This window comes from Arachis hypogaea, chromosome 12, assembly GCF_003086295.3.
Source record: "Arachis hypogaea cultivar Tifrunner chromosome 12, arahy.Tifrunner.gnm2.J5K5, whole genome shotgun sequence".
Lineage (NCBI taxonomy): Eukaryota > Viridiplantae > Streptophyta > Magnoliopsida > Fabales > Fabaceae > Arachis > Arachis hypogaea.
The window spans coordinates 60,002,821-60,026,721 of NC_092047.1; the positions used below are offsets into that span (position 1 = coordinate 60,002,821).

At 37.7% G+C, this 23,901-nt stretch overlaps 1 long non-coding RNA gene and 1 other non-coding gene across 2 annotated transcripts; one reads left to right on the plus strand and one right to left on the minus strand.

The window, feature by feature from the left end:
- Positions 1-1,137: 1,137 nt before the first annotated feature.
- LOC140177316 (uncharacterized) lies at positions 1,138-2,522 on the minus strand. The gene is made up of 4 exons (XR_011869143.1): positions 2,310-2,522; positions 2,161-2,226; positions 1,596-1,813; positions 1,138-1,417 (listed from the first exon to the last, which is right to left on the minus strand). It is a non-coding gene; the product is annotated as an uncharacterized lncRNA (long non-coding RNA).
- Positions 2,523-19,918: 17,396 nt separating this feature from the next.
- Positions 19,919-20,026, plus strand: LOC112732094 (small nucleolar RNA R71). Its single transcript, XR_003167832.1, has one exon. It is a non-coding gene; the product is annotated as a small nucleolar RNA R71 (small nucleolar RNA).
- The last annotated feature ends 3,875 nt before the right edge of the window (positions 20,027-23,901 follow it).

Here is a 23,901-nt window from a genome sequence, read left to right on the forward strand (position 1 = left end):
TCTGCCAATATCTCTTTTGCTTCTTCCGTGAACGTCACAGTTGGTATCTTCGAGTCACCTTGCTTACCAACTACTGTAGCCATCTTATCCCTATCAAGAGAATTAGCAACCTCCAAACTCTCTTTGCTGAAGCACCAACAACTTTATCTCTGAACGATACCTTTGACTTTGAGTCTTGTTACTGACCCCTTTAGTCCCCTTCTTTTCACTTAATGCATTTCCTCCCCCGTTCTCCCCCTTATTGCTTCTACCGACATGGCCGGCTACCTCGCTATCTGCCACCCTCAAAGACTCAGACTCTTTCTCACTCTCTCACCGCTCTCCATTTGAAAATTAGATTTCTAGGAGTACAAAAAAATAATCGGTCCAAAATTTTATTAATTTATTATAAGAGAAATAATACTTTTTTCCTACATGAAAAATAATACTTTCATCACTTAGTGCAGTTTTTTTAACAAATAATAATTGTATTTAATTATATTCGCTTTTTAATCAAGAAATAAAAATATAGATAAAGATATACTGAAAAATGGTATAAATGATAAAACTCAACTTGTTTTTTTTTTAAATATACTAACAATATATATATGATTAAAGCATGAAATCATTAAGAAGCAATTCCCATAAAATGTGGCAAACACAGAAACATTGGACCCCTGGGCCCTGGCCATAGTACACATCATTATACCAACCTATCAACTACCAACCACTAATAAAGTTTTATCGATGTCTCTCTCAAATAGTGAGTATTGCATATAATGCTTAGTGATCTAGGAAAATAACATGTTCACTCATGTTCGATAATGTCACTCCATATATATTCACACATGATTTCTTTTATATTATATATGTTTACATAAATTTAAAAAACTGACATTATCAAAATGAGTGACAATATCTATTTCGGTGATCTATCAAAATACCGATAGTTCTCCAACTCCAATACCAATATATCATATAGAAACTCTACCAAAAAACTCAAATGTTTTTTGTATTCATATCTATATCCCACAAACAAGAAAAAATGGCATAGACAAAGAACCAAAAAGACATTGATGTGACCGTGACAGTACGCTGTTGTAAACTTTAGATTTACATACTAAACTAACTCTGGTTACAGTTAGTCATGCCAGTAATTGTTATAAGTTTCAGCACAATCTTTATTTTTCAACTTTTGCCTGACCAAATACACAAAACAATGTTGGGTGAATAGGATGTTCTCATGAACTTAAAAAGCTTAAGAAAAGAGGAATAAGCGAAATAATAAAAGGAAAACTAACCAGAATGAATCCTTCTTTTTTTGTACTAATAATTATTCAAAAGAAATGTCAGTAAATTTATCGTCTCTGTTCTCTACTCGTTTACGGGATTTTTTCTTGTCCAGCAAGCCCCAACTTCAAGAATCTTTGTTAAATACCTAGCATATTAATATAAGAGAGACTTTATAAGTAGAAGCCAAGCTAAGTAACTAGATAATACAAAATATCTTAGGAAAACTAAAGCATCATTTAAATAGTATTAACATATTTCTGCAACAAAATTGAAGCAAAGATATTTATCAATCTTCTTATGATGGACTTGAATTAACAGTATACCTTCTGGTATGCTGGTGAGAATTTAAGCTGCTGTTGAAATGAATTATAAACAAAAGCATCCTCCTCTAATCTCTTTTGCTCCAATTTAAGCTTGTATATCTATAATACTATTAGATACTCATTGATGCCATATACAGACTTGATGTGTTGATGACACAAAAGTTCGCTAGCTTCATCTTAGCCGACCTGTTGATGCAATCGATCAAAAGAAGATCTGTCTGTGTTGCATATATAATAAAGACTTTGTTATTACAAACTTACGTTGGATCACATCAGCCATATAACAAAAAGAGCATGTAAAAGCAAGTAGAACAGTCAACAGAACTTGAAAAGATTTATGCAATTTGAGAAGAATATTATTACTAAAGCCTAATATATAATCTAAGCAAGCATAAGCTTTGAGTTCTTCATAACAAGAAGCCCCCCATGAATTCCTACTATAATGTTATTAATTGTTAAGCAAAATTATGCTAAAATATAGTGCCTATACTCCCTTGCTTTTTCATAATGAAACTAATGAAATGCACCCTTTAATACTAAAGCATGAAAAGGACTCTAGAGTTACCTTGATAGAATTCAGAATTAGATGTTGCAAGGCCTTCATTTTTTCATTGATCCTACTCCTTCTTCTCTGCTCAACAAAGAAAACTACCATAAGTTTGAATGAAATCAAAACCAAGTACCACAAAAGCCATGGTAGGAATTCAGCAAAACCTTTTTTTGACAAATTATGAACTTCTGCTACTCTGCTCCTCTTTGATGAACACTTGAAAGGTACAAGCTTTGTTGGAACATCTTCTGTCAAGACTTCCGCACCCTCCTACATTCAGAAATTCTCAACCAATTATGTTTCAAAAATGAGTACAGAAAAAGGTGTGTCTCCAAAAAATACTCAAAATAACGCCAAGAGAAGAGCATGCTTGTGACATTAGGCAGCGTTTGGTTTGAGAGACATAGATACTAAAACATAGACACAGGGGTACACATTCATTGATTGTTTGCTGAGACATAGATTTTTAGCAGACACGGATGGACACGCAAATACACAAATACATAATTTGTGTACTGGACCAAGGGGTGGAACACAAATTTTTAGACATAGACACAAATTTTTTTCCATTTTTTTCAATTATGCCCTTTACAGATCTTCTTTCTTCTTCTTCCATTTTTCACGCTTTACCTCTTTCTGCATAAGATCTTCTTCCTTTTCTCCCTCACCCCCAAACCACCATTTTCACCTTTCTCCTCCCTTTCTCCAACCAAACAACCGTCGCCTCTCTTCCTTCCCTCCTTCCTCTTTCTCTTTTTTCTTTGTTCTTCGCTTCTATTCCATTCCCCCGCTGTTGCCTTTTGTCATGGTTGCTCCCAGATTCGTTTTTCGCGTTATCTCCAGATTCGCTGTTCTTCTTCTCCCTCTTCGAGTCTACCACTTCCGCTTTTCCCCTGCCACCTCTCCACTGCCGCATCTCTCCTACTCTTTCTCTTTGTCCACTCTTTTCCAGATTTTTTAAAATTTTTCTTCTTAAAAAATTGTTGAATTGATTATTAAAAAGATTCTTGCTGCCATTAATGGTTGAATTTATTGTTGAAATTATTAAATTTTTTGTTATTTATTTTTTGGGGTTGATGAAGAGTCTTGTATGTTGGGTTTTTTTCTCCTTTGTGAGGCCCAAATCCAACTTATTGGGGGTGTAATTTGCACCTTTGTATCTCTACCCTAATCAGATTTTTGAGGTCATTGAGAGGTAGAGAGTGTATCCATCAAAGTGAGATAGAAGAGAAAAAACAGAATTCCTATTTTTATGTAAAGCAATAAATTTCAAATAGCAGTTTCTCATTTGTTCACCGTTGGATCGGCTTGAAATTTGAACTGCGTTCCTCTCATCTTGTTCTTCATTATGGATGGTGGAGATGTTGATTGGAAGACTGTAGTGGGAGAAATTGGCTTTGCAAAAGAGAAAATATGTTTCCTCGTTTTACAGAGAGTAAAAATCTTTGAACAATAGTTTCTTATTCATTCATCATTGGATTGACGTGAAATTTGGACTGCAGATTCTTCGGTGGAGATTTTGATTAGAGGTTTGCAGAGGGAGAAATAGGCTTTGAATAACAGCTCTATTTTTGGGTATTGTTCATCTTGTTGCTTCTCATTTGTAAGCTTTGGTGCTTTGATATTTTGGCTGATTATATGCATGATTTGTTCTTTGTTTGAGACTCTCTTGTACCTCATTTGATTATAGTGGAGCTATTTCATTGGTCTTGACGACTCGTGATTTTTACCTCTCACATTGAGGGAGTTTTTGACATTAAAATCTCGATGTGTTCTTCGATAGTTATCAGTGGCTAAGAGAAGAGGGGGTTGAATCTTGGCCCCTTTTTCTTTCTCATGTAAACTTGCTTTCTGTTATGTAAATACAAGAGATATTTTGGTTTCATCTTTTAACTCGGTAGGAGATACTTTTGTTTTGTCTCCTATATTGCAGAGTCAGAAATAGAAATGAGAGTAGATATTGACACACAGATGTATCCTGGTTTATCTACCAAGTGCAATGTAGCCTACATCCAGTCTCCATCACAACAGTGACAGAATTTCACTAAGCTTTCAATAGATTACAATCACCAATTCTCCCTAGGATTCTACCCAATCCTATCTGGGACTAGTCCAGTTTATAACCTAAACCGAACTTGACTAGGGCTCAAACCTAGCTTTCAACAGTAAAGTGCTAATCCAACTTGCAAGAAAATCCCCTCAGGATCATAACAACAAAACAGAAATACATTCAAAGGATTTTTGAAATAACTTAGGCTTTTTTCCAAGTCTAGTTCACTGCCTTTTTCCACTCAATGGCTTATACTTACAAAACCTCAGCATGTTTGCCTTTTCAATGAGACTCAGACAGACTAAACTAAGAAAAAGAAACACAATAGAATCCATGAAGGAGAAGAACTTAGAACAGCTTAGGAAGCTATAAGAACTTAACCATGTTCTCTGTTCCACTCTCTTGCTCAACCCTTGGTTGTTCACTCTTATTATAGAAGAGTAAAGCTTCCAAGGTTTGAACTAAATTCATCACTTGGGTTGTCTTCTTTCACCTTCACCAAAACTTACAGCGACACGATCAATGAAGAGAGAGAAGGCCGAATCGTTGACATGCATCATACTTTTCTCTTCAAATTCCTTTAATCTTGACAGTGAATCTTTTCTTTGTTTCCAAGTTTGGTTTTAGATCGTGGATTCAAGGCAGAGCACCATTGACTTTCTATTTTCCATGATTGCTTGATTTGTTCTTGAGGCTCAACTGATTTCTTCACAGTTTGTTGTTGAAGCATGATGGGGAAAGTAACTTTTGAAGATGCTCTGTCCGAATAGGATTTTCTTCTTTGGTGTAGCCTTTCTTGCTTGAATTTGGAATCAAGATTCTGGTTCTTCGTCGAGCCCTAGCTTTAGATCTTTCTTCTTTCTTCTTTCTTGGTTCAGTAACTTGATGTGATAGGGAAGAGAAAGAAGAGAGAGAAGAGAGAGATTGTGTTCGGTGAAAGTGAAACAAAATTCAATTGAATTTTGAGTTGATTACCCAGTTAGATGCTAGGTTGAAGAGAGATGGGTTTGAATGTCACCACCACATTGGGCTTGAATATCTATTTGGGCTAGGTTGATTTCCTTCTTACTTATGGTTTAGCTTTTCCTAGCCTTCATGGATCAAGATTTAAGTGAATAGAGTGATATGGTTGAAATATGTTTTGGATAATATGTTTGTGTTTATGGGCTTGCTTACTGGGCCTGTTTTGATTAAATTATTTTCCTGCACACTTAAACAAAAACATCATACCACCAATTGATAAAAACCAATAATTTTTTATCATCACTTTAATCAAGTTTTAGTTTTTCAAACTCAACAATCTCCCCATTGATGACAAACATTATTAAAACAATGAATTGAAATAGATTGAGGGTTAGAAACTTGACGTTGATGATATTTTTAATGTAAAGCTCTTCCTTTCTTCTGATCACTAAGCTCCCCCTGAATGTTTGCTTTTAACAACCTGTGGAAACTTTTTCCAAACAACAAAAAGATTTGTAAACATTTCTAAAACATCCATCATATTAAGTTTTTGTAAGGATTTTCAAAAGATCAATTAGCCTTATGAAACAAACAGAGAGTAATCACATATTAGAGCTAACATTCTCAGAATTAAGACACAAGTATTCAGATATGAGTTTTCATCTTTTTAAAACCGAGGCAGTTAATCAAAACAGAACATGGAATTTTCACAAGTTCAAAACAGAGGTAGCTATTTTCAGCAGCCTATTTTTTAGCTCATTTTCTCTTGTTCCTTTTCTCATGTTCAAAGCATTGAAAATAGAGGCAACTATTTTTAGTAGCCCATTTTTCTCATTTCATTTTCCCCTTTTGTCATCAAGGAGGAAACCTACAAAAAGAATGTCATAAAATAATCCAAAAACAGCAAGTAAAACAAGCAAATTACTAACAAAGTTAATAAGCTAATTCTATTACCGTCATCCATAAAACAGTAGTTAAAGCAGTACCCAAAGTACTAAGAAACACAGTGCCACCAAAAAGAGTTCAGAATTTAGAAAAAAAATATCAAACTTCCAAGGGCAGCAGATGACATAACTAGGCATCAGATTCCTCTTCTTCAGTCTCCAAAATGTCTTCCTCTTTCTCGGACATTACTTGGTCCTCATCAAGTGGATCAAGGTACTTCAAAAGTACCATAATTCTGTCATGGGATTTCATCTTCACTTTCATCCAAGACTGGATCCTTAGTTGTCTTGGTGCCCTTTCCTTTGGCTTGTGTCATTGCACCACCGCCCTTTAGAGATGAAACTTTATTTTCGACTGGCTCATTACTCCGATCAATTGTAAAATATTCAAAGATGCAAGTCAGAAACATTCCATATGGTAGAGAAATATTTTTGTCACTTCGAACGCAGTCAAGCATATGATAGATCATAAGGTAAGCAAAAGAAACGGGAGCTAGATTCAGAATTGCATACAACACCAAAATATCACAAATGGTAACTAGCTGGTATGATCCACTTTGGGGAAGAATAATGTGAGTGATGATTCGGTGGAGTTGGACTCTAACAGGACCTAGAGACTTATGAGTGGGAATCATACCATCTATAAGTGAAAATTTTCACAAATGCTAGCCAAGGCATCCTGATGAGAGATACCTAAATGGTCATCCCATTTTCCAGACATGTATACTCTCACTCCAATATCTTCATAACTGAGGGCATCACCGATGGTCTCCTTGTTCAAAATAATTTGACAACCCTTGACATAGGAGTGGATTTCTCCCTCATGAAAAAGCAAGTTAGCATAAAATTCTCTGACCAAATTCGGATAAACTGATTTTAAAATCTTAAAAATGTTTTCAAATTTCAAAAGATTAAAGTTATCATAGTGAGTAGAGAGAAGCGAAGAGAACATTTTGAAAGCACTTGTTTATGAAACTCATAATCTATATAGGAAGAGAAGCGGAGAGGATCATAGTGAGAGTGAGAAGGTTTAACAAATTTGGTTTTGTAGTCAAGAGAGTCAATATTAGGAAGTTCCTTAATAGGTTTGAGAATTGGCCTTCTGGAGGCTTTTGAAGGACGGCTAGAAGGGGCAGATCGTCCTGAAGGATGAGGTGTAGAGCGAGGAGGAGGAGATGATGGATGATCTTCTTCATACATGGGACCCTTTCTTTTTTCTCCCTTAACCCAAGATGACTCGGCCCCCTTCTGTGCTAAGGAAGCCCTAGGATGAATGGTTTTTCTAGCCAGGGATTCCGTTTGTTGAGGTGACTGAGATGAAGATGAGTGAGAGTGAATATGTATGTGAGTGTGTAATTGAGGTTGCTTTGAATGTGGGGGGTTGTGAAAAGGTATATAGGTGCCAGTGCCTCTTCTAATAGTAACCTTCTTTCTCATAATGAAGAAGAGAAGAATGAGTATAGGGGAGAGAGAATAGCGTAGTGGAGTAGTGGAAAAGAGAGAGGTTTTCGTGATTAATAAACCGTATTTAATGTACAACGAATACTTCTCTTGAAAACATGAATTTATTCAATGAAAATATTTTCAAAGAAAATTTTGAAATTAAAAAATGATGCAGTTTTTGAAATGACATAATAAGATGAATTTGAAAGATAACTGACAGATATGCCTTGAGATAGAGAAGAAAGAGAAAAGAAATAAAACTTTAATTTGCAATGATCAAGGAAAGTATGAGGCCCATTTCATTAAACAAAGCTTATCTCACTTAGGCCCAACGGTGATGAAGAATCACTTGTGACCAATTTGAGTTTTATTTCAAGCTCATATCTCAAAAGATTTTTGGGCCTTGTTCAAACCTTATAGAGGAGTTCATCATGTGCTCAGTTTTGTCTCCCTGCGACCTGTGAGACAAAAAAACATCTGGAAAAACATTAGACACAATTATTCCATAGATTTGATATCAATCATTCTCAGAGCAGTTCTTAGTTTACAGAACCTATCTTCACATAAAGGTTTTGTGAAGATGTCAGCTGGTGCACGAAATTGGCTCCGCAGAATTTGCACAGATAGACCGACAAGTATACCGGGTCATCCAAGTAATACCTCAAGTGAGTGAGGGTCAATCCCATAGAGATTGTTGGTTTGAGCAAGCAGTGAACACCTTGCAAATCTTAGTTAGGCAGATAGAAAATATAGTTTGTTACGAAAAAACGCATAAAATAGATAAATCAACAAAACATTACTAGATAGATGATAATTCAATGGTGATAGAATGGTTGAGGCTTCGGAGATTCTTTGCCTTTCTGGATTAACTTTTCTTACTGTCTTCTTCAATAACTTTCTGATTCCTTCAATCGCAGCCATAAGTGATTAACTCATGTCCTCTCATCAAGTTAACCTCCTTTACTGCAGCAATCCACCACGTTGAGATGACTCATGTCCTCTCATCAAGCCACCTCTAAGTTTCTCACTGTAGCAGAAGATGAAGTTCTAAGCAGTCCACTCGCCTTCACGATCTTACTCAAGGTGCCACAGACAAGGCAAATCTTCTGGATCAGAAAGTGTTGCTTCTCTGACTCTAGCCTTAGCGCCACAAAGACCTCACACACCCATATTCAACGGGATTTCATGTCACATATCCAAAGTTGCTCAGATACTCTATTGGAATCCGCAATGCAATCTCTAGCTTTAGTTCAACGCTATCCGGGTCAGGAATCGCATGGAACCCATGTAGAACAAGGGTGATTGTCACGGGTCACTGTCAATTCACGAGATGACGAATGAGAATGCATAAGAGAATAGAATCAGACATATTGAATGAAAACAGTAATACTATTGATCCATGAAACTCAGAAGAGCTCCTAACCTTAACCTTAGGAGGTTAGTGACTCATATTGTACATAATAGTGTTAAAAAATAATGGCGGAGGAAGGAAGAAGATACTAAACAAGGGTGATCTCCTCCTATATATACTAATCTGCTAACTAAGAGTTACAGAAATAAGATAAACTAGTCTAGTAGTGCGAAAATCCACTTTTCGGACCCACTTGGTGAGTGTTTGCGCTGAGCTAAGGTGAAATCCACGAGCTAGTACCCCTTAGGGGCTTTGAACACTGGCTTGGGACTCCTTTTTGGGCGTTGGACGCCAGCTGCTCCCTTCTGGGTATTCAACATCAGGAATAGGGCAGGTGGCTGGTGTTGAACGCAAGTTTTGGGCCTTCATATCCAGAGCAAAGTATGGACTATTATATATTTTTGGAAAGCCCTGGATGTTAGCTTTCCACAGCCATTAAGATCGCGCCATTTGAACTTTTGTAGCTCCAGAAAAGCTCCTTCGAGGGCACGAAGATCAGATCCTGACAACATCTGCAGTCCTTTCTCTGTCTATGAGTTAAACTTTTGCTCAAGCTCCTCAATTTCAATGAAGCTCAGTTTCAATTAGATGAGCGGGACTAGTAGCTTTTTGCTTCTAAACAGTTTTGGCATCTCACTTTCTATTAAAGCTTAGAATAATTGGCATCTTTAGGAACTTAGAATCCAGATGATATTATTGACTTTCCTAGTTTAGTTCTTTTTGATTTTTGAACACAGCTTCTTTAGAGTCTTGGCCGTGACCCTAAGCACTTTGTCTTCTAGTATTACCACCGGATACATAAATGCCACAGACACTTAACTGGGTGAACCCCTTAGGATTGTGATTTAGCTTTACTAGAATCCCCAGCTAGTGGTGTCCAAAGTTCTTAAGCACACCCTTTTTGCTTTGGATCACGACTTTAACTGCTCAGTCTCAAGCTTTTCACTTGACACCTTCACACCATAAGCATATAGTTAGGAAAGCAGCTGATTTGAACTGTTTAGGCTAAGATATTTCTTTTAGGCCCTCCTAACCATTGATGCTCATAGCCTTGGATCCTTACTCTTGCCTTTTGGTTTAAAGAGTTACTGGCTTTTTGCTCTTGTCTTTTGGTTTAAAGAGCTATTGGATTTTTCTTTCTCTGCTTGCTCTTTTTTTTTCGCAGATGCATATATATTTTATTTTTTTCTTTTATTGCTTTTTACTGTTTTCTTGCTTCAAGAATCAATTTTAGGATTTTTCAGATCACCAATAATACTTCACTTTTATCATCATTCTTTCAAGATCCAACATTCTTAACTTCAACATCAAATATGCACTATTCATTCATGCATTCAGAAAATAAGAGCAATGCCACCACATCAAATAATTGAACTATTCTTAATATAAAACTCGAAATTCATGCATCTTACTTCTCTTTTTCAATTAAAATTTTCTTTCAAGCAAGGTGATAGATGCATGGAATATTTCATAGCTTTAAGACATAAAGATGATTATGCACTAGAAACAGACAATAAAACAAAATACATGAAAAACAGAAAAATTAACATAGGCAACAAAGGAGTAAGGGAACGAATCCACCTTAGTGATGGCGGCTACTACTCCTTCTGGAGGATCCAATAGAGTGCTTGATTTCTTCTATGTCACACTCCTACCTCTGTTGTTCTTTCCTCATAGATCTTTGATATTCTCTTATTTCATAGAGGATAGTGGAATGCTCTTGATGTCCCATCTCAACTGATCCCTGTTGGAGCTCAATTCTCCTATAGAAGTATGCAATCGGTCCCAAAAACTTTTGGAGAGGAAAATAATGAATAATGAATAATGAATAATGACAGATCACTTGAATAACTTCCAAGGAATAATGAATCAGTTATCTTCCATGTGTTTTAGTTTGATGAAGAAGTTCATGGATTGTTACTTCTTGGCTCCTTACTAGACTCATGGGAAATTCTCAGAATGTCATTGTCTAATTCTGCTCCGCATGGTGTAATCTCTATCGATCTTGCCAAGAGCAGTGTTTTGAATGAAGAAATTAGAAGAAAGTCACAAGGTACATGGTGCACGAAATTAGAACTCGTACAACTTAACCGGCAAGTGCATCGGGTCATCCATGTAATACCTCAAGTGAGTGAGGATCGATGCCACGAGGATTGTCGGACTGAGCAAGCAATAGTTATCCTATTGGACTTAGTCAGGCAAACAGTAAAGGTTGTTTGTTGGTGTAAAACACATAAACAAAGATGATAAAAAAAAGCAATAAGAATTAGGTGTAAAAACAATAATGAGAAAACAGTTAAGGTCTCGGAGATGTTTACTTTTCCAGATTAACACATCTTACCAACTATAATTCATTCTATGGAAAACCATAAGTGATTAAATCCTAATCTCTTAGTGATTTAATCTCCTCTTATCCTCATCAAATGCCACTCTCGTGGTCGCTCAATTCAAATCAGAAGGTGAAGTTCAGAAAACTAGTTTAACACCACAAAAACCCTAATTACCCAAAGCTAACAGGATTATATGTCACATATCCAAATTAGTTCATGTAATTAGCAATTTAGGAGGAGTGTTTTTAAGCTGTAGCTCAAGTGAGATAACTCTCTCGAGAATCACAAGAGGTCATGTAGAAAAGGGTCATACTTTCGTTCCACCGAGTTCATAAGATTAAGAACGAAAATAACACCTTAGAATTGAATCCAACATTAATTAAAATAGAAGAATAATAGTTCTAATCCATAGAAATAAACAGAGCTCCTAACCTTAACCAGGAGGTTTAGTTGCTCATGACTTATAGAGAAAACAGGGTTCTGAAAAGTGCGGAAGAAAGAAGACCCTAAACCTAATTTATCTTTTTCTTTAAATACTAACCTAATAATAAATTCTATACCTAAAAGATATTATTTATAAATAAATATTACAAAAAGAAAATAAAATAAAACTAATAAGTGCTAAATTCACTTGGAGGCCGAAAGAGGTGTAAAACGGGCTGTTTGCTAGTGTTCAACTTCAGGAATGGGCGTTGAACGCCCAAGGAGGGAAGTGCGCTTCTGGTCTTGTGCTCCCTGCTGGCATTGAACGCCAGGTGAGCGTTCAGCGCCCAGGGAGGGTGCTGCCAGCATTTTCCTTTATTGCTCCAGGCTTCTCCAAATTGCTCCGAATTTCACCGAAAACATAAAAACACAAGAAAAACTCAAAGTAGCATTCAAAGGTGATTTTTCCACTAAAACTAAGTAAAAGTAAATAAAATCTTACTAAAAACAATATAAAATTAACTAGAAAAAGGGTATAAGATGCTCCGCATCACAACACCAAACTTAAACCGTTGCTTGTCCTCATGCAGCCAGAAACAATATAGGACTTTGAGTTGTCAATGAAGCTCGAGTTTAGTTGCTGAGTGGGGATTATGACACTCTAATTCTGAATAGATTTGGCATCTCACTATCCTTTGAAGCTCAGAAATATTGGCATCCTTCAAAACTAGAACTCGGAAGGTATTATCGATTCTCTTCTTTAGGCTCTAATTGATTCTTGAACATAGCTTTTCTTTTCCTTGGTGCTTTGCACCTTTGAGCCTAGCCATGACCCTAAGTGTTTTATTTTCAAGCATAACTTGATACATAAACACCACACGCACTTAACTGGGGGAACTCTTTGAGTTCTCATTTTTCTTTTTTCTTCTCCCAGACAGTGGTGCTCAGAGTCTTAGGAATACTCTGTAACAACAGTGGGCCACGACTTTAAGTGTTTAGTCTCAAGGGTTGCTTGACACTTTCACACTACAAGCATATGGTTAGGAAAAACCTCTCTATTGAGCTTTAGATCACTTTTGACCCTCCTAACCATTGATGCTCAAAGCCTTAGACCTTTTTCTTTTGATTTTTCTTTTCTTTTCAGTTCTTTACTATTTCTTTTGCTTCAAGAATCAACCTTTTTCTTGTTTCAAAGAGTCAATAATATTTCTCTAAATTCTTGTTCCTCAAGAACCAATATACTTAACTCCAATATCAAATATGCACTGTTAATTCATACATTTAGAAATAGGGATGAGGCCACCACATCAAGGCAACTAGAATAACTCATAATATAACTCAATATCTCATGCATTCTACTACTTCTTTTTCAATAAATTTTTCTTTTTAAGCTTGATGCGGAATACATAAGACATCTTGAAAATTTTTCAAAAATAAACTACTTAAACTAGAGAGCAAAGAAATCCTAAGAGTGATCATGCAAACTAGAATATAAAGTAGGTAATACAATGAAACACTAGAAAAACAAAGATAAAATAAAGATAGGGAGAGTGAAACTAGACCACCATAGTGATGGTGGCTGCTACTCCCTCCGAAGAATCCTCCGGAACGTTAAAGCTCCTCAATGTCACGCCCCCTGCCTCCTCTGCTCCTCCGTCATTCTCCTTTGATCTTCCACTATCTGATGGAGTAGAGCAGACTGGTCCTGATGCTCCAGCCTCAACTGATCAACTAATGATGTTAGCCCCTCTAAAGATGTGGTCAACTGATTCCAGTAGTCACGCGGAGGGAAGTACATCCCCTGAGGCATTTTCGGGAGATCCGGTGGAGGTGGTGGAATTGGTTCCTGCTGTGGTCCTTTCACGGGTTCCCTAGCGTGCTCCATACCCTTATTTGTGATCGGTCTCTCCTCTTTGATAAGGGTATCTCCCTCTATGTGAGCTCTAGATGCTGCACATAAGATGAGGTGAGGGAATGCCAGCCTTACAGAGGTGGAGGGCTTGTCAGCTACTCTGTAAAACTCCTGAGAGATCACCTCATGCACCTCGTTGCCGAGCATAATACAGTGAGTCATCACTACTCGCTCGAGTGTAACCTTAGAGCGGTTACTCGTAGGTCTGATAGAACACTGGATGAACTCTAACCATCCTCAAGTTACTGGCCTAAGGTCAAGCCTACCTAGCTGGTAAGGCCAAACTTGAGCGTCCCTCTTCCACTAAGCTCTGGGTACGCAGATGTCAGCAAGGACTTGATCCAACCGCTGGTCAATATTAACCCTGCGAGTGTATGAGTGAGGGTCCTCTCGTGGCTCTGACAACTGTAGCGCCATCCTCACACTCTCCGAGCTGAAATCCAAGATGTGTCCTTTGACCATGGTGCGCCAATTCTTCAGCTCCGGGTTCACACTTCTATCATGCTTGCTCGTCACCCAGGCGTTGGCATAAAACTTTTGCACCATTAACACTCTAACCTCGATCACAGGATTGGCCAGAACTTCCCAACTTTGTCTCAGAATCTGGTATAGGATCTCCGGGTACTCATCATCCTTCAAGTGGAAGGGGACTGGTGCACGAAATTGTGATCTCCAGGCTCGAACTATTCCTGGCATGTGAGCAACTTGGTACGCATAATCGTGATTACACATTCATAATTTGTCACAACTTCGATACAACTAACCAGCAAGTGCACTGGGTCGTCCAAGTAATACCTTACGTGAGTAAGGGTCGAATCCCACGGAGATTGTTGGTATGAAGCAAGCTATGGTCACCTTGTAAATCTCAGTCAGGCAGATATAAAGTGATAATGGTGTTTTCGAATATTATATAGTAAAATAGGATAGGGATAGAGGTACTTATGTGAATCATTGGTAGGAATTTCAGATAAGCGAATGGAGATACTTTTCGTTCCTCTGAACCTCTGCTTTCCTGCTATCTTCATCCAACCAGTCTTACTCCTTTCCATGGCTGGCTTTATGTGATACATCACCACTGTCAATGGCTACTTTCGGTCATCTCTCGGGAAAATGATCCAATGCCCTGTCACGGCACGGCTAATCGTCTGGAGGCATCACCCTTGTCAATGGCTTCATCTTATCCTCTCAGTGAATAATATGCTCACGCACCCTGTCACGGCACGGCTATTCATCTGTCGGTTCTCGATCATGCTGGAATAGGATTTACTATCCTTTTGCGTCTGTCACTAACGCCCTGCAATCGCGAGTTAGGAGCTTGTCACAGTCATTCAATCATTGAATCCTACTCGGAATACCACAGACAAGGTTTAGACCTTCCGGATTCTCTTGAATGCTGCCATCATTCTAGCTTACGCCACGAAGATTCCGGTTAGGAGATCTAAGAGATATTCATTCTAGCTTATTTCATGTAGAACAGAAGTGTTTGTCAGGCACGCGTTCATAAGGGAGAAGGATGATGAGCGTCACACATAATCATCACCTTCATCACGTTCTTGGGTGCGAATGGATATCTTAGAAGCGAAATAAGATGAATTGAATGGAAAACAGTAGTACTTTGCATTAATCTTTGAGGAACAGCAGAGCTCCACACCTTAATCTATGGAGTGTAGAAACTCTACCGTTGAAAATACATAAGTGAAAGGTCCAGGCATGGCCGAGATGGCCAGCCCCCAAAACGTGATCAAAGAATCATAAGGTAATCCCAAGATGCCTAATACAATAGTAAGAGGTCCTATTTATAATAAACTAGCTACTAGGGTTTACATGAGTAAGTATTTGATGTATAAATCCACTTCCGGGGCCCACTTGGTGTGTGTTTGGGCTGAGCTTAAGTGTTGCACGTGCAGAGGCCATTTGTGGAGTTGAACGCCAGTTTTTGTGCCAGTTTGGGCATTCAACTCTGGTTTTGGATCCTTTTCTGGCGCTGGACGCCAAATTTGGGTAGAAAGCTGATGTTGAACGCCAGTTTACGTCGTCTATTCTTGGCCAAAGTATGGACTATTATATATTTCTGGAAAGCCCTGGACGTCTACTTTCCAACGCAATTGGAAGCGCACCATTTCGAGTTTGGTAGCTCCAGAAAATCCACTTTGAGTGCAGGGAGGTCAGAATCCAACAGCATCAGCAGTCCTTTTTCAACCTCTGAATCTGATTTCTGCTCAAGTCCCTCAATTTCAGCCAGAAAATACCTGAAATCACAGAAAAACACACAAACTCATAGTAAAGTCCAGAAATGTGAATTTAACACAAAATCTATTAAAAAAAATCCCTAAAAGTAACTAGATCCTACTAAAAACAATGTCAAAAAGCGTATAAATTATCCGCTCATCACAACACCAAACTTAAATTGTTGCTTGTCCCCAAGCAACTGAAAATCAAAATAGGATAAAAAGAATAGAATATACTATAAATTCCAAACTATCAATGAAACAGAGCTTCAATCATATGAGCGGGACTTATAGCTTTTTGCCTCTTGAATAGTTTTGGCATCTCACTTTATCTATTGAGGTTCAGAATGATTGGCATCTATAGGAACTTCAGATTTCGAATAGTGTTATTGACTCTCTTAGTTCAGTATGATGATTCTTGAACACAGCTTCTTTATGAGTCTTGGCCGTGGCCCTAAGCACTTTGTTTTCCAGTATTACCACCGGATACATAAATGCCACAGACACATAATTGGGTGAACCCTTTCAGATTGTGACTCATCTTTGCTAAAGTCCCCAATTAGAGGTGTCCAGGGTTCTTAAGCACACTCTTTTTTTTTTGCTTTGGACCTTGACTTTAACCGCTCAGTCTCAAGTTTTCACTTGACACCTACACGCCACAAGCACATGGTTAGGGACAGCTTGGTTTAGCCTCTTAGACCAGGATTTTATTCCTTTAGGCCCTCCTATCCACTGATGCTCAAAGCCTTGGGATCCTTTTTATTTCCCTTGCCTTTTGGTTTTAAGGGTTATTGGCTTTTTGCTCTTGCCTCTTGGTTTTAAGAGCTTTGGCTTTTTCTACTTGCTTTTTCTTTTTCTTTCTATATATTTTTTTTTCGCCTATTTTTTTTTTTTTTGTAAGCTTTGTTCTTTGCTGCTTTTTCTTGCTTCAAGAATCATTTTTATGATTTTTCAGATTATCAAATAACATGTCTCCTAGTCATCATTCTTTCAAGAGCCAACATATTTAACATTCTTAAACAACAACTTCAAAAGACATATGCACTGTTCAAGCATACATTCAGAAAACAAGAAGCATTGCCACCACATCAATATAATTAAACTAAGTTCAAGGATAAATTCGAAACTCATGTACTTCTTGTTCTTTTGAATTAAAACATTTTTCATTTAAGAGAGGTGATGGATTCATAGGACATTTATAACTTTAAGACATAGTTGCTAACTACTAATGATCATGTAATGAAGACACAAACACAGATAAGCATATAACATAGAAAACGAAAAACAGAAGAAATAAGAACAAGGAATGAATCCACCTTAGTAATGGTGGCGTTTCCTTCTTGAGGAACTAATGATGTCCTTGAGCTCTTCTATGTCTCTTCCTTGTCTTTGTCGCTCCTCCTTCATTGCTTTTAGATCTTCTCTGATTTCATGAAGGATGATGGAGTGCTCTTGATGTTCCACCCTTAGTTGCTTCCAATAATTGTGTGGAAGAAAATGTATCCCCTGAGGTATCTCAGGGATCTCTTGATTTACAGTCAAATGTTCTACCACTGAGCTATAGACCCTTGATGGAAGCTTTTGTCTTCCCTTTCCTCTTTCTAGAGGTTTCTCTGGCCTTAGGTGCCATCAATGGTTATAGAAAAAACAAAAAAGCTATGCTTTTACCACACCAAACTTAGAATGTTGCTCGCCCTCGAGCAAAAGAAGAAAGAATAGAAGAAGAAGAGGATATGGAGGAGATGGATGGCTGTGTGTATTCGGCCATATGGGTGGGATTGGGTGGGGAAGAGATGTTGAATTTTTGAAGGTAAGTGGGTGTATGGGTGTGGGTGGTAAATGGAAGACAGAAGGGATGAGTGTTTATTGGGAATAGAGGATGATTGAGAAGAGAGAAGAGAGTGAGTAAAGGTAGGTGGGGATCCTGTGGGGTCCACAGATCTTGGGGTGTCAAGGCATTTACATCCCTGCACCAATTTAGGCATGCAAAATGCCCTTGCACACAACTCTGGGCGTTCAGCACCAGGTTGGTGCCCATTTTGGGCGTTCAACGCCCCTTTGCTGCCATTTCTGGCGTTGAACGGCAGAACCATGCTTGTTCTGGGCGTTCAGCGCCAGGATGCTCCCATTCTGGGCGTTCAACGCCAGAACTATGCTCTGTTCTGGCGTTTGAACGCCAGACAGATGCTCCTCCAGGGTGTGATTTTTCTTCTGCTGTTTTTGATTCCGTTTTTGATTTTTTTGTTTATTTTGTGACTCCATATGATCATGAACCTAAGAAAACATGAAAAACAATAAAAATAAGAATTAGATAAACATTGGATTGCCTCCCAACAAGCGCTTCTTTAATGTCAATAGCTTGACAGTGGGCTCTCATGGAGCCTCACAGATGTGCAGAGCTTTGTTGAGACTCTCCAACACCAAACTTAGAGTTTGGATATGGGAGTTCAACACCAAACTTAGAGTTTGGTTGTGGCCTCCCAACACCAAACTTAGAGTTTGACTGTGGGGGCTTTGGTTGACTCTGCTTTGAGAGAAGCTTTTCATGCTTCCTCTCCATGGTTGCAGAGGGAGATCCTTGAGTTTTAAACACAAGGGAGTCCTCATTCCATTGAAGGACTAGTTCACCCCTGTCAACATCAATCACAGCTCTTGCTGTGGCCAGGAAAGGTCTTCCTAGGATGATGGATTCATCCTCTTCCTTTCCAGTATCCAGGACTATAAAATCAGCAGGTATGTAAAGGCCCTCAACCTTTACTAATACATCTTCTACTTGTCCATAAGCCTGTTTTCTTGAGCTGTCTGCCATCTCTAGTGAGATTTTAGCAGCTTGCACCCCATAGATTCCCAGTTTCTCTATTACAGAGAGGGGCATGAGGTTTATTCCTGAACCAAGGTCACACAGAGCCTTAAAGATCATGGTGCCTATGGTGCAGGGTATTATGAACTTTCCAAGATCCTGTCTCTTCTGAGGCAATGTCAGTTGATCCAGATCACTTAGTTCATTGATGAACAAGGGAGGTTCAACTTCCCAAGTATCAATGCCAAATAATTTGGCATTCAGCTTCATGATTGCACCAAGAAACTTGGCAGTTTGCTCTTCAGTAACATCCTCATTCTCTTCAGAAGAGGAATACTCATCAGAGCTCATGAAGGGCATAAGGAGGTTCAATGGAATCTCTATGGTCTCTAGATGAGCCTCAGAGTCCTTTGGTTCCTCAGAGGGAAGCTCCTTATTGATCACTGAACGTCCCAGGAGGTCTTCCTCCTTAGGATTCACGTCCTCTCCTTCCCTTACAGGTTCGGCCATGGTGCTTATGTCAATGGCCTTGCACTCTCCTTTTGGGTTCTCTTCTGTATTGCTTGGGAGAGTACTAGGAGGGATTTCAGTGATCCTTTTACTCAGCTGGCCCACTTGTGCTTCCAAATTTCTAATGAAAGATCTTGTTTCATTCATGAAACTTACAGTGGCCTTGGACAGATCAGAGACTAAGTTTGCCAAATTCGAAGTATTTTGTTCAGAGTTCTCTGTCTGTTGCTGAGTGGATGATGGAAAAGGTTTATTATTGTTAAACCTGTTTCTTCCACCATTATTAAAGCCTTGTTGAGGCTTCTGATCCTTCCATGAGAAATTTGGATGATTTCTCCATGATGAGTTATAGGTGTTTCCATAAGGTTCACCTAAGTAATTTACCTCTGCTATTGCAGGGTTCTCAGGATCATAGGCTTCTTCTTCAGAAGATGCCTCTTGAGTACTGTTGGATGCAGCTTGCATTCCATGCAGACTTTGAGAGATCATATTGACTTGCTGAGTCAATATTTTATTCTGAGCCAATATGGCATTCAGAGTATCAACTTCAAGAACTCCCTTCTTCATAGGCATCCCATTACTCACAGGATTCCTTTCAGAAGTGTACATGAACTGGTTATTAGCAACCATGTCAATGAGTTCTTGAGCTTCTGCAGGCGTTTTCTTTAGGTGAATGGATCCACCTGCAGAGGTATCCAATGACATCTTTGATAACTCAGATAAACCATCATAGAATATATCCAGGATGGTCCATTCTGAAAGCATGTCAGAAGGACACTTTTTGGTCAACTGTTTGTATCTTTCCCAAGCTTCATAGAGGGATTCACCTTCTTTCTGTCTGAAAGTTTGAACATCAGCTCTAAGCTTGCTCAGCTTTTGAGGAGGAAAGTACTTGGCTAAGAAAGCCGTGACCAGCTTATCCCAAGAGTTCAGGCTGTCTTTGGGTTGAGAATCCAACCATAATCTAGCTATGTCTCTTACAGCAAAAGGGAAAAGCATGAGCCTGTAGACTTCAGGATCTACTCCATTAGTCTTAACAGTATCACATATCTGCAAGAATTCAGTTAAGAACTGAAAAGGATCTTCAGATGGAAGTCCATGAAACTTGCAGTTCTGCTGCATCAGAGAAACTAATTGAGGTTTCAGCTCAAAGTTGTTTGCTCCAATGGCAGGTGGAGATGCTTCTTCCATGTAAATTGGAATTAGGTGCAGTAAAGTCACCAAGCATCTTCCTTACATTATTATTATTTTCGGCTGCCATCTCCTCTGCCTGTTCGAAAATTTCTGAAAGGTTATCTCTGGATTGTTGTATTTTAGCTTCTCTTAATTTTCTCTTCAGAGTCCTTTCAGGTTCTGGATCTGCTTCCACAAGAATGTTCTTATCCTTGCTCCTGCTCATATGACAAAGAAGAAGGCACAGAAAAAATAGTAATAATAATATGGATCCTTTATACCACAGTATAGGGATCCTTGTGTTAGTAGAAGAAAAGAAGGGAAGAAAATCTGAACTCAGAGAGAGAGGGGGTTCGGATTTTTGGAGAGTTGAAGGAAAGATATTAGTATATCAATAAACAAATAGAAGAAGATGAGAGGGGGAAGTGAATTTTCAAAAACAATTTTTGAAAAAGAGTTAGTGATTTTTGAAAATAGTTTTTGAAAAAGTTTAGTATTTTTTTCGAAAATTTTTTTTTAATAAAAAATAAAAATAATTAGTTAATAAAAAAGAAATTTTTGAAAAAGAGGGAAGATATTTTCGAAAATTAGAGAGAGAGAGAGTTAGTTAGGTAGTTTTGAAAAAGTTAAGAAACAAACAAGAAGTTAGTTAGTTAGTTGAAACAAATTTGAAAAGATAAGAAGTTGGGAAGTTAGAGAAGATATTTTGAAATCAAATTTTTGAAAAAGATAAGATAAGAAGATATTTTTTTGAAAAGATATGATAGAAATTAGTTTTTGAAAAAGATTTGATTTTTAAAATCACAATTAATGACTTGATTCATAAGAAATCACAAGATATGATTCTAGAACTTAAAGTTTGAATCTTTCTTAACAAGCAAGTAACAAACTTCAAATTTTTGAATCAAAACATTAATTGATTATATTATTTTCGAAAATTTGATATAAAAATAAGAAAAAGATTTTTGAAAAATATTTTTTTAATTTTCGAAAATAACTAAGAATTTTGAAAAAGATTTGATTTTTGAAAAAGATTTTGAAAAAGATAAGATTTTCAAATTGAAAATTTGATTTGACTCATAAGGAACAACTTTGATTTTTAAAAATTTTTGAAAAAGTCAACTCAATTTTCGAATTTGATGAGAGAAAAAGGGAAAGATATATATATATTTTTTTAATTTTTGAATTTTTATGATGAGAGAGAAAAACAAGAAAAATGATGCAATGCATGAAATTTTTATATCAAAACAATGAATGCATGCAAGAATGCTATGAATGTCAAGATGAACACCAAGAACACTATGAATGTCATGATGAACATCAAGAACATATTTTTGAAAATTTTTTTAATGCAAAGAAAACATGCAAGACACCAAACTTAGAATTCTTTAATGCTTAGACACTAAGAATTCAAGAATGCATATGATAAACATGAAAAGAAACAAAACAAAAAATCATCAAGATCAAACAAGAAGACTTACCAAGAACAACTTGAAGATCATGAAGAACACTATGAATGCATGATATTTTCGAAAAAATGCAAGATGCATATGCAAGTGACACCAAACTTATGATATGACTCAAGACTCAAACAAGAAACACAAAAATATTTTTGATTTTTATGATTTTCTAATTTTTTTTTGGATTTTTATTTTATGTTTTTCGAAAAATAATTTTGAAAAAGAAAATAAGGATTCCAAAATTTTTAATATGAATTCCAGGAATCTTATGCTCTAAAGCTCCAATCAAAGGGTCAGGCATGGCTTAATAGCCAGCCAAGCTTTAGTATGTAACTAAGACATGACACGCCTGACATTCCTTACATTCAACAGCCAATTGGCTAAGAAAGATAAAGAAGCTCTTTTCTTGAGTATAAGAGTTGAGACATGGCTTTACAGCCAGCCAGGCTTCAACATGCTCCATGAAACACTAGAATTCATTCTTAAAAATTCTGAAAGGAAAATATATTTTTGAAAAAATTTTATTTTAAGAATTTTTTTTTTCGAAAACAAAGGAAGAATTTTTGAAAGGTTTTTGAAAAATTTTTTGAAAACAAGACAAAAAGAAAATTACCTAATCTGAGCAACAAGATGAACCGTCAGTTGTCCAAACTCGAACAATCCCCGGCAACGGCGCCAAAAACTTGGTGCACGAAATTGTGATCTCCAGGCTCGAACTATTCCTGGCATGTGAGCAACTTGGTATGCGTAATCGTGATTACACATTCATAATTTGTCACAACTTCGATACAACTAACCAGCAAGTGCACTGGGTCGTCCAAGTAATACCTTACGTGAGTAAGGGTCGAATCCCACGGAGATTGTTGGTATGAAGCAAGCTATGGTCACCTTGTAAATCTCAGTCAGGCAGATATAAAGTGATAATGGTGTTTTCGAATATTATATAGTAAAATAGGATAGGGATAGAGGTACTTATGTGAATCATTGGTAGGAATTTCAGATAAGCGAATGGAGATGCTTTTCGTTCCTCTGAACCTCTGCTTTCCTGCTATCTTCATCCAATCAGTCTTACTCCTTTCCATGGCTGGCTTTATGTGATACATCACCACTGTCAATGGCTACTTTCGGTCATCTCTCGGGAAAATGATCCAATGCCCTGTCACGGCACGGCTAATCGTCTGGAGGCATCACCCTTGTCAATGGCTTCATCTTATCCTCTCAGTGAATAATATGCTCACGCACCCTGTCACGGCACGGCTATTCATCTGTCGGTTCTCGATCATGCTGGAATAGGATTTACTATCCTTTTGCGTCTGTCACTAACGCCCTGCAATCGCGAGTTAGGAGCTCGTCACAGTCATTCAATCATTGAATCCTACTCGGAATACCACAGACAAGGTTTAGACCTTCCGGATTCTCTTGAATGCCGCCATCATTCTAGCTTACGCCACGAAGATTCCGGTTAGGAGATCTAAGAGATATTCATTTTAGCTTATTTCATGTAGAACAGAAGTGTTTGTCAGGCACGCGTTCATAAGGGAGAAGGATGATGAGCGTCACACATAATCATCACCTTCATCACGTTCTTGGGTGCGAATGGATATCTTAGAAGCGAAATAAGATGAATTGAATGGAAAACAGTAGTACTTTGCATTAATCTTTGAGGAACAGCAGAGCTCCACACCTTAATCTATGGAGTGTAGAAACTCTACCGTTGAAAATACATAAGTGAAAGGTCCAGGCATGGCCGAGATGGCCAGCCCCCAAAACGTGATCAAAGGATCATAAGGTAATCCAAGATGCCTAATACAATAGTAAGAGGTCCTATTTATAATAAACTAGCTACTAGGGTTTACATGAGTAAGTATTTGATGTATAAATCCACTTCCGGGGCCCACTTGGTGTGTGTTTGGGCTGAGCTTAAGTGTTGCACGTGCAGAGGCCATTTGTGGAGTTGAACGCCAGTTTTTGTGCCAGTTTGGGCGTTCAACTCTGGTTTTGGATCCTTTTCTGGCGCTGGACGCCAAATTTGGGTAGAAAGCTGGCGTTGAACGCCAGTTTACGTCGTCTATTCTTGGCCAAAGTATGGACTATTATATATTTCTGGAA